Raw genomic sequence first — 10,605 nt, forward strand, 5'->3', positions numbered from 1 at the left:
CGTACTCTAGAAGACAGATATTACTCGGCTCTATCCGGTACGACCAGGATGCCGAATAAAATAGATAGATAGGCCGAATAGTTATTGAACTATGGAGCCGAGTAAATAAGAAGATAATGAGTGAAAAGTGGGCCCGGCCCCGAGGCCTAGGGAACGAGTATAAATAAAGGAATAGCAGACTGAAAAAGGTATGTGAGAATTGTTGTGCTTAACTTAGAATACAAGTAATCTTGAGTGTTGAGACTGACTTGTCCGTCGGAGTGCTAATTCTGGCACCCCCGACCGGAGTGTTTATTTCTTTTCAGGTGACCAGAAGAGGATCACGAGCGTTCCTCAGGATCAGAAGAGTATTTCCAAAACTCCTTCCCCACAATTGGCGCCGTCTGTGGGAATACTCAAGCATATCCATGGTGGGCGCGACGGAGGACCCTCCAATAGTCACTGATGCAACCACACAGGTAGACGACTTCACTCCAATAAACATGCACAGACCGGAGATTATCCTAGCAAGACGCGCTCTGAACATCGTCTTACCTTCGACTCCAGAGCATGAGGCAATGCAAGCGATCATGGAACAGGCAAAGCAAAACGAGCAAAGGTTGGAGAACATGATCGTTGAGAACGAGTGTCTCCATCAGGATTTGGCCCTGGAGGTAGCAAAGTCCAAACAAGCCGTGCACCAAGATTCGGAACGACCTCTGAAAGTAGGTGGTCGATGACCTCGAGCCCAGCAACAAGACACCGATAGCGACTCCGACTCTCTATCCCCGGAGCCCAAAAAGAAGGGACGACCTGAAACTTCCAGCTCTTTTGAAGAGGGCCCACATATAAGGCATAAGTGCAGAAGAAACAGTTCCGATGATGAGGACCAGCATGACCCCTTCGTGCGACGAATCGCAAGGGCGATCCTGTCCAAAAAGTTTAAAGCCCCGTCATTCACTCTCTATGATGGAAAATTAGACCCCACTGATTACATCTGCCACTACAAGCAAGCCATGAGATTGCATGCAGACGACGAGGCCCTCATGTGCCGAATATTTCCCAGCAGTTTGGGACCATTGGCTGTCAGGTGGTACTACAAACTTGGAGCTGGCTTCGATCAAAACCTTCCACCAATTACAAAAGTCCTTCAGGGCCAGATTCATCACCAACGAGGTCCAGCCGAAACAAGCCGACTCTCTCTGGGCAATGCAAATCCTACCGGGAGAAACACTGAGAGCATATTCGGCGCGATACTGGGAATGCTTTAATCTTGTTGATGACACTTGCAACGACTCCATGGCCATCACCGCCTTCAAAATGGGATTACATCCAGATAGCGCCCTCCGCAGTTCCTTGACTAGAAGACCCCCCAAAACAGTCTGGGGGTTGATGAAAAAAGTAGAGAAATACTGCAAAGTGGAAGATGACGCCTTGCAGGTTAAAGCCGGACACATGGCCAACAAAACTGCCCCTCTTGAAATTGCTCAGCCGATAAGTTTCGTGCCACCTCAAAGCCTAGAACCACGACAATGGGGTAAACGAGACAAGAAACGGGATTCTCGCCGATCGAGCGATCAATGCTCACACCGCGCAAATGAGCAACTGCAAGTTGATAGTAGGCACACGAGGCGCGCCGACAAGAAATATACGGAGCTGTCAGAGCCAATCAGCTCGGTTATATCCAAAATCCAACATCTTCCCTTCTTCAAATGGCCGTCCAAAATGGTGGGACCTCCTAACACGAGAAGGCGGGACAAGCGGTGTGACTATCACAAAGATCACAGTCATGATACAGACAGTTGCTACGCTTTGAAAGACCACCTTAAGGAATTGGTGCAAGACGATCGGCTCCAACAACATGTCCGAGAAAGCGCAATCAAAACGGTCGCCCTTTGACAGGATTCACCTCCGCTCGGCATCATTCATATGATATACAGCCTTCCAACGCCTCTTACCGTACACGCAATTCAATCAGCCCCCTAGAAGCAACGTACACTAACGAAACGGCCCCACGAAGCTCCGAGTATTATCTTCGACGATTCCGATCTTATCGGCATAACACACCCCCATATTGATCCATTGGTCATTAAGCTACACGTAAATCGATTCACCATTGAATGCGTCCTCATAGACCAAGGGAGCACTTCGGAGGTTATGTACCACGAAACCCTCATCAAACTCGGTTACAACGAATCATACCTGTGTCCGGCTCCTCATCCATTATTCGGCTTCAATGCAAATCCAGAGTACCCGTTGGGAAAAATCATACTACCCGTTCGAGCGGGCTCCCAAACAGTGGATGTGGAATTCCTGGTCATCAAGCATCCTTCACCACATAATCTTATCATGGGGCGAACTTGGTTGCATACTATTCAGGCCGTGCTAAGTACCTATCATCAGCTACTACGTTTTCCGACCGAACACGATATTGAGCAAATCCGTTGTTCCTAGCAATCCGCATAGGCACGATATCTCCTTTCTAGGACACCTACAGAGTCGCAGGCCAACTCCACTGAAATGCCGAATCGAAACAGCCTCGACGAAAAGCCACGGTAGCCCTAGGTGATACCAGCAGCAGCTTTTCAAGTTGTATAATTAACGCGTTCAACTGCGTCGCTACACACCGGGAGAGCTGATCCCGAAGGCACTTCCAAATGATTGGCGACCGTTTGATGGAAGATCAGGTCCTAACTGAGATGGCCACTATCGGATAGATTCCATATCGGCTTGGTACTCAAAGCACTTGCGAAGATTTTGTCATTAAACCCGACTTATAGAGAATGATCCTAGTTCTAAATGATTTGCCATGTACACATTCCACGTTTATAATGCAAGGATTCTTATTGAAAAGTTGAAATCCCAATCACTGCGCAATCCAGTTAAAAAGTCTCCGGATTCGGAGCCCCATCGGCTCATGACGTCTTTGGGTCGATAAAGCCTCCGGATTCGGAGCGCCCTTCGTGGATATCACGATTAGCCAAATAAAGTCTCTGGATTCGGAGCCCCATCGGCTCATGACGTCTTTGGGCCGATAAAGCCTCCGGATTCGGAGTGCCCTTCGTGGATATCACGATTGGCCAAATAAAGCCTCTGGATTCGAAGCTCCATTGGCGCATGACATCTTTGGGCAGATAAAGCCTTCGAATTCGGAGCGCCCTTCGTGGATGTCACGATTGGCCAAATAAAGCCTCCAGATTTCGAGCCCCATCGGCGCATGACGTCTTTGGGCCGATAAAGCCTCCGGATTCGGAGCGCCCTTCGTGGATGTCATGATTGGCCAAATAAAGTCTCCGGATTCGGAGTCCCATCGGCGCATGACGTCTTTGGGCCAATAAAGCCTCCGAATTCGGAGCTCCCTTCGTGGATGTCACGATTGGCCAAATAAAGTCTCCGGATTTTAAGCCCCATCGGCACATGACGTCTTTGGGCCGATAAAGCCTCCGGATTCGGAGCGCCCTTCGTGGATGTCACGATTGGCCAAATAAAGCCTCCAGATTCTGAGCCCCATCGGCGCATGACGTCTTTGGGCCGATAAAGCCTCCAGATTTGGAGCGCCCTTCGTGGATGTCACGATTGGCCAAATAAAGTCTCCGGATTCGAAGCCCCATCGGTGCATGACATCTTTGGGCTGATAAAGCCTCCGGATTCAGATCGCCCTTGGTAGATGTCACGATTGGCCAAATAAAGTCTCCGGATTCGGAGCCCCATCAGCGCATGACGTCTTTGGGCCGATAAAGCCTCCGAATTCGGAGCGCCCTTCGTGGATATCACGATTGGCCAAATAGTCTCAGGATTCGGATCCCCATCGGCGCATGACGTCTTTGGGCCGATAGTCTCCGGATTCGGAGTCCCACCAGCGCATCCCATCTTTAGGCCGATAAAGTCTCCGGATTCGGAGCGCCCTTCGTGGATATCACGATTGACCAAATAGTCTCTGGATTTAGAGCCCCATCAACACAGCATTTAGGCCAATTAAGTCTCCAGCTTTGTTGTTAGGGCCATGTAACATGTACGCTGAATAGATATTTAATGGAGAGCGCTCCGTTAAGATGAGCCGGGACAACCGCATGAACAAAGCAATATGTGCCAACACTCGAAATAAGATGCTTAATCAAGCATATAGAAATTAAAAATAATACATTTTATTCGATTTAACGGTTATTACAAAAACGCAATCCGCGTTCGAGCATTACAATAACTATTTGGCCAAGATCCAAGACAATATCTATTCTCAACTTCGAAGTGGCAGTGCCGAATGAACGCCCGCTGCTCAGATAGCATCCGTGGCTTGAAATGTTTCGATCTGACCGCGCTTGAATCCACAATGCCCACATCGACAAGACAATCACCCTTGAGGTGAAGAGTTTTGACGCCATAGACAGCGTCAAGGCCAAGATCCAAGACAAAAGAGGAATTCCCACGAAAACAGTAAAACTCAATGGTCGTGGCATCACGTCGGCCTCATTTCTCGGTCGCGATTGTGAAGAACTACCCCGTTCTATTCCTTCCTTCGGGGTAATCTGCTTCGACGACTTGGAGGCTGACGTTCTTCCCGTTCTTTAAACGCCCTACCTCTCGCACGGATGGGTTCTCTGCTGCGATTCATTGCAGTGTCAAGCTCAGCCAAAGTTTGAGCTTCTCTTCTGTTGATTGAAGAAAACTCCACTTGACATTTACACTTGTTTAAACCCATGCAACGAAATCGTTTAAAGTCGAGTCTAACCACAATAAGTGAAGTCACTGGCGCAAAAAGTACGAGGCCATTTATTTCTAATCCTTGCAGTGACCCTGAGGCAGTTTCATTAACACTGAACTCCAAAAGACGGACGCCGATGGATATAGGTCATTTATTTCCAAATATTTAGCTTTTTGGAGATTAAAATGGCCTAAATATATAAACGACAATTATAGATGGGCTGACAGTTTCCGAATTCGGAGTCTCATCGGCACATTGACAGTGCGTAATATATATTTACTGAAAACTGCTCATGACAAGCCGGCATATAATGGTCGAATTAAATCCCTAATCGACTCGGGCTGGTCAATGTCCAACGAAAACACATGCAAACACGTGTGTGCCGAATGAAAATTACAATAAAACATTTAAAATATGATGTTTTATTCAATCAGGCAATAGTTACATAATTACATAGAATTTATATACGGCGTCACCCTCATCCTCACTCTTCTCGACTTCAAAAGCGGAAAACGGAAAATGCTTCCGTCGGTAAAGCGGCATGGCCGAATCGATTCCCGACGCTCGGAGAGCTTCCGTGGCTTGATTCGCCTTGATCCAACCTTGCTTAAAGCCACGATTTTCGCATCGGCAAACTTCCTCGACGAGTTTCTCTTTGGTCTTTTGAATTTCGACTAGTCGGCCGTCATGGAAGCCTTTTTCATAGGCCGCGGCTCTCGCGGTCTCAATCGCGAACATGCTAGCCGTATTACGATCGGCGATCGCATCACTGATCAGCCTTTGAGTAACCCTCTCTTCGACAACCGGGTTGGGGTGGCTGGCTGTTTGGGGCTCGGCATATTTGATTTTCCTTAGCACACGTTTGGCCTTCTTAGTACGAGCTTCTAACTTCCGAATGCGTTCATCTCTTTGTTCTATGTCATGGCGAGCGACGCAGAGACACATACCGATCTCATAAGCCGTGTACAGTCCCTTCACCGCCCCGTGAACGCCTTCGCGAAACATCTCGAAGTCCGGCCGACCTACCATCGACTGCTGAACTTCGGGTGGAAAAATTTGTCGAGTAAACTCGACTGCCACATTTGGATCTCGAATGATCGAATCCGCCTCTGTCATTGGTCTATTACCCATGAAGACCACGAAACTCAATGGGCGAGGAGTCGTGTCGGATTCCCTTCCAAGACAGGATTGAGGAGACTTGCGCTGTAGCTGATTGTCCCTCCTAGGCGATCTACTTCGACGACTAGGAGATTGGTGTCTTTCCCGATCCCTCGAAGTCCTATCGCCCGTACGTGAAGGTTCATCGCTCCGATTCATGGCACCTCCCAGCTCAGCTAGCGTCTTCACTTCACCTCTGCTATTGAAGAAAAGCTTATTTGACATTTGCACTTGTTTAATCTTCATCAAAGAGCGGAACTGAGAGCCTCACTGAGCACATAAATAGAACCCTTACTCACGAAGTACACGCCCATTTATTCCCTACAAGGGCAGCATCTCCGAGCCTATCTCATTAATATTGAAGCGTCAATAGCCCTGTGCCGACTGAGTCAAGCCCCGATCACCCTATCAACCACTGGTATTCGGCGTTCTAAGTTCATGAACCAGCTGGGGCAAGGGCAAATACATCAATCTATACGGCTCGAGTGCCCTAGCCGTTCCACGAATCGATTTATCTGAACAGTAGTCATGAATTCATTTTGTTTATGATTCAATCAGAGCAGATTCATCAATCTATACGGCTCGAGTGCCCCAGCCGTTCCACGAATCAATTCTTTCGTACAAGATTCATTACATGATATTCGGCGTTCTACGTTCATGAACCAGCTGGGGCAAGGACAGATTCATCAATCTATACGGCTCGAGTGCCCTAGCCGTTCCACGAATCGATTTATCTGAACAGTAGTCATGAATTCATTTTGTTTATGATTCAATCAGATCTCTAATTTTAATCGGCTGTTAAGTCTACCACCTCACGCAAACTGGACATTTTGTTCTAACTGCTGATTCTCCTAACTATACACTCATACAGCAAACAACACGAGAAATAATTTGAGTACACATAAAATTTTTATTCATAAACTAGGCGCTGGCAGCGGACATTTTACATATGAAAATCCAAAAAATGTACATTAAAATTGAAATTGAGTATACTTAATAAAACTAGGATGTCTCCCAGATCAATCATCGGGATCAGACTCAAGTGGCTCAATGTCCATTTAATCGGCATGGCCAATGTAACTCCAACGGCAGCAAGGGCTTTGAGCCACCCATGTTTGAATCCCTGATTCTCGAATTTAAGGACTTCGTCTACGTATTCCTTGAAGGCGGCACTTTTTCTAGCCTCAAGCGCCGTAGAAACTTCGGATTCGGCTTTTTCCTTGGCCACCTTCAACTCCTTTAACTCGGCCTCTGCCTTGGCAAGCGCCACCTTGGCTAACTCGAGCGATTCCTCGCTCGCGTTCGCCCTATCCTCGGCTTCGGATCTGAGCTGGTCAGCAGTCTGAGCCCTCTCCTTTTCCGCTTCGGCTCGAGCATTTTCCATTGCGGCTCTTATCGCCTCGAACTCGGCTCTACTCCTTTCACCTTCAGCTTCAGACTTTAAGCGAGCAATTCTTTCAATGGCATCATGCTGCCGGCGGCCTAGTTCGGCTATCCTTCTAACTGTCTGCAAAATAAGTTGGGATCATCAAGCCAAGCAATATCGTATGCAAACCAAACCAAAACGAGTAAAAAAGAGAATATCGTATACATACGAGAAGGGCCTATAGCCGCCAAATCCGGCTCTTCTCGAAAGATGGCCTTGTCAGCCGATAGTGAAACTGAGGCGGCCAAGCTCAACGCCACAGCGGGATCCTTCATGATAGATGCGTCAGCGGAGATTGGCGTGTTTTTTATCTTTGTTAAACAACAAAAGGAACAACTACGTCGGACTCCTCTAAACGAGGCCGTTTGCCAGCAGGGCTATCCTCTGAGCTGACCTCTCCCTCGGCGTTACGTTTTTTGCCCCGCTCTTTTAGAACCAGTCGTTCTTCCGTAATCTGTTGTTCGGCCTCCTTCTCCGTTTCATCCACAACAACTTGAGCCGTTCCCTCTACAGTAACGGGTTGTAAAGATTCAACCGGGGCAGACTCAGAACGAGCGGCCTCCGCCTTCTTTCGAGCGGCCATTCGCTCGGTATTTCTCTTTCTCGCCATCTACGTGAGATTTTCCCCAACTATGCCTTCAGAAAAATCGCCGGGTAGGTCCTCCAAGTTTGTAAAAATATCTCCGAAGGAAAACTCTACCTGACCCGAAGTGGTCGTGAGTCAGGCTGGTTAAGACCGGCAGCCTCAAACGCTGATTTCAGAGCTTCGTCGACCTCTTCGGCCTTGGCAGCGAACTCCTTGGTTGATTCAGCGACTACCTCGACCATCGGCTCTAAGTCTTACTCCGAATTGGAAGTTTCGAGACCAATTTGTCTAAGGGTCTTGAAGCTGGGGAAGATAAGAGTCGTATGGTGTCGTTTGCCGGTTGGGATCGGAATGTTGTTTGCAGCCGAGAACATAGTATAGGTAGGCTCGTATCACAGGAGAATATGGACAGCTCTGCCTTGTTTCTGTACGTTTGGACAGCCAAAGTACTTTAGTGCAGTCTTAATTTCCGCAAGGACTGTGTCGTCAGCCGAGGACAGAATCCTCTTCAACTTATTGCCTGCAAAAACAGAGGATTAGATTTGGAGAAGAAGCCGAATAAAAGAAAGGTCAACAAACAAGGAGTTACACAACAACCTGGTTCACCCCTCCGTCTGGGAATAGGGTCTAGGTGATCCTCGCCTTCGCCAAATTCCCAGTTGCCTCGGACATTGACCATTACATCGTCAACTCGTTTGCCAGAGCTGGCAAGCATCGTTACCAAGTAATGGTCGGTGTCCTTGGCCCTTAGAAAGTATCGCCCGAGCCGACCGGAGGATTTGGCTAAAAGGTAGCAGTGCCGAATCGCCGGAATGCCAAGATTGATCTTGAGACGCCAGTTCAACTCTACAATTCCTATTACGATTCGAAATAAATTCACATTGGGTTACGAGGGAATCAGACCCCAATGGCGGAGTACGGCCCTAAGAAATGGATGTAGAGGAAAACGAACTCTACCCTCCGCAATGGATAGGAGAGGAAAGACGATTGTGTTCTGGTCGTCCCTCTCCATATCAAAGGAATTGTCCGTTACTAGAGATAGATGGACATCATCAGGAATAGTGAAATGCCTTCGGAACCCAGAAATTCAACCCTCGAAGAGGAGGTCTTTCAAACGCTTAGCCATTTTAGTGAGGACTCAAGGATATTCTAAATCAAAAATAAATATGGAAAGTAGGATTGCAAACAAAAGAGAAGAAGACTTACGAAAGGCAAAGAAAACGAAGAGAAGACGGAGATGAGTTGCAGAAAACGCGTCGGAGAAGAAATACCGACTGACAGTCCAGAAGGTCCAAATATTCGAAAAAGCATATATTCGAAGGGACTTAAGCTTCAAATTGTAATAAATGCGAGAGAAGCACGAATGAGGCGGGAAAGCGTTACAATAACCAAAAAGCATGTACGCGTCCTGACACACATCGCAAAGAGGATTAACCGCCGAATTTTTGTCTTCCCAAACTAGAAGCCAAACACGCCGACTAGCTGATGCTAGTGGCGTGTTTGGGGGGCAATTGTGGGAGCCAGATAATTGAAAGAATCAGAAGCGTACTCTAGAAGACGGATATTACTCGGTTCTATCCGGCACGACCAGGATGCCGAATAAATAGATAGATAGGCCGAATAGTTATTGAACTATGGAGTCGAGTAAATAAAAAGATAATGAGTAAAAAGTGGGTCTGGCCCCGTGGTCCAGGAAACGAGTATAAATAAAGGAATAGCAGACTGAGAAAGGTATGTGAGAATTGTTGTGCTTAACTTAGAATACAAGTAATCTTGAGTGTTGAGACTGATTTGTCCGTTAGAGTGCTAATTTCGGCACCCCCGACCGGAGTGTTTATTTCTTTTCAGGTGGCCAGAAGAGGATCACGAGCGTCCCTTAGGATCAGAAGAGTATTTCCAAAACTTCTTCCCCACATCCTTATTTTTCTAAAAAAAATATTAGGCCTACTTTGAGAAATGCTAAATAAGTCCGTTCTTTTTTGCTTATTATAAAAAGACATATAAAAAGTAAAGAGATAATGTGATAAAAAATAAATTAAAAGGTCAATAAGTTGGCTTATCAGCCACTTCTCAAAAGAGACCTTATTATTAGGGATCTTAACTAAAAATCATCTTTTTAATGATATCAGAAATTTATTTTAATGAATAATCTAGATTATTTTTATTAAGGGACTGTTTATTATGAATTTAATTGAATAAATTTATTTCAATTAATTTATTTATTTCCTTTTATCAAGTTATTTTTTAATTAATTTTGTTAAATAAAAAATTTTAATAATAGAGAATTTATAATTTTTCAAGACAATTCACCTTGCTTGGTTTCTAGTTTTCCAAAACACTTTTCAGAAAATTCTACTTTCTTATTTTCCGTGTTTTTTTGTTTTTACTGAATTTTTTTAATATTTTAAGCATTTTTTTTTTATTTTTTAGACACACTTAGCATAAATACACCTAAAAAGTAAAAAAATTGTAAAAAAAAACTTTTAAAAATTTACTAAATGCCAAAAATATAAAAAAATATAAGAATTCAGTACATTTTTTATATTTTTATGTATTTATTAATTTTTTAAAATATTTTTTTACAAATTTTTTATTTTTTAGATACATCTAAGTAAGGTGCATCTAAAAAAATAAAAAATATTTAAAATTTAAAAAATATTCAATAAAAATAAAAAAACAAAAAAAATCAAAAAAGTCAATTTTTAAAAAACTTAATTCAGAAAATTCAAACAAAACACAGTGATTTATATTTTAAAT

The sequence above is a fragment of the Camellia sinensis genome, chromosome 4 (genome assembly GCF_055761805.1).
Source record: "Camellia sinensis isolate YWXY chromosome 4, ASM5576180v1, whole genome shotgun sequence".
Lineage (NCBI taxonomy): Eukaryota > Viridiplantae > Streptophyta > Magnoliopsida > Ericales > Theaceae > Camellia > Camellia sinensis.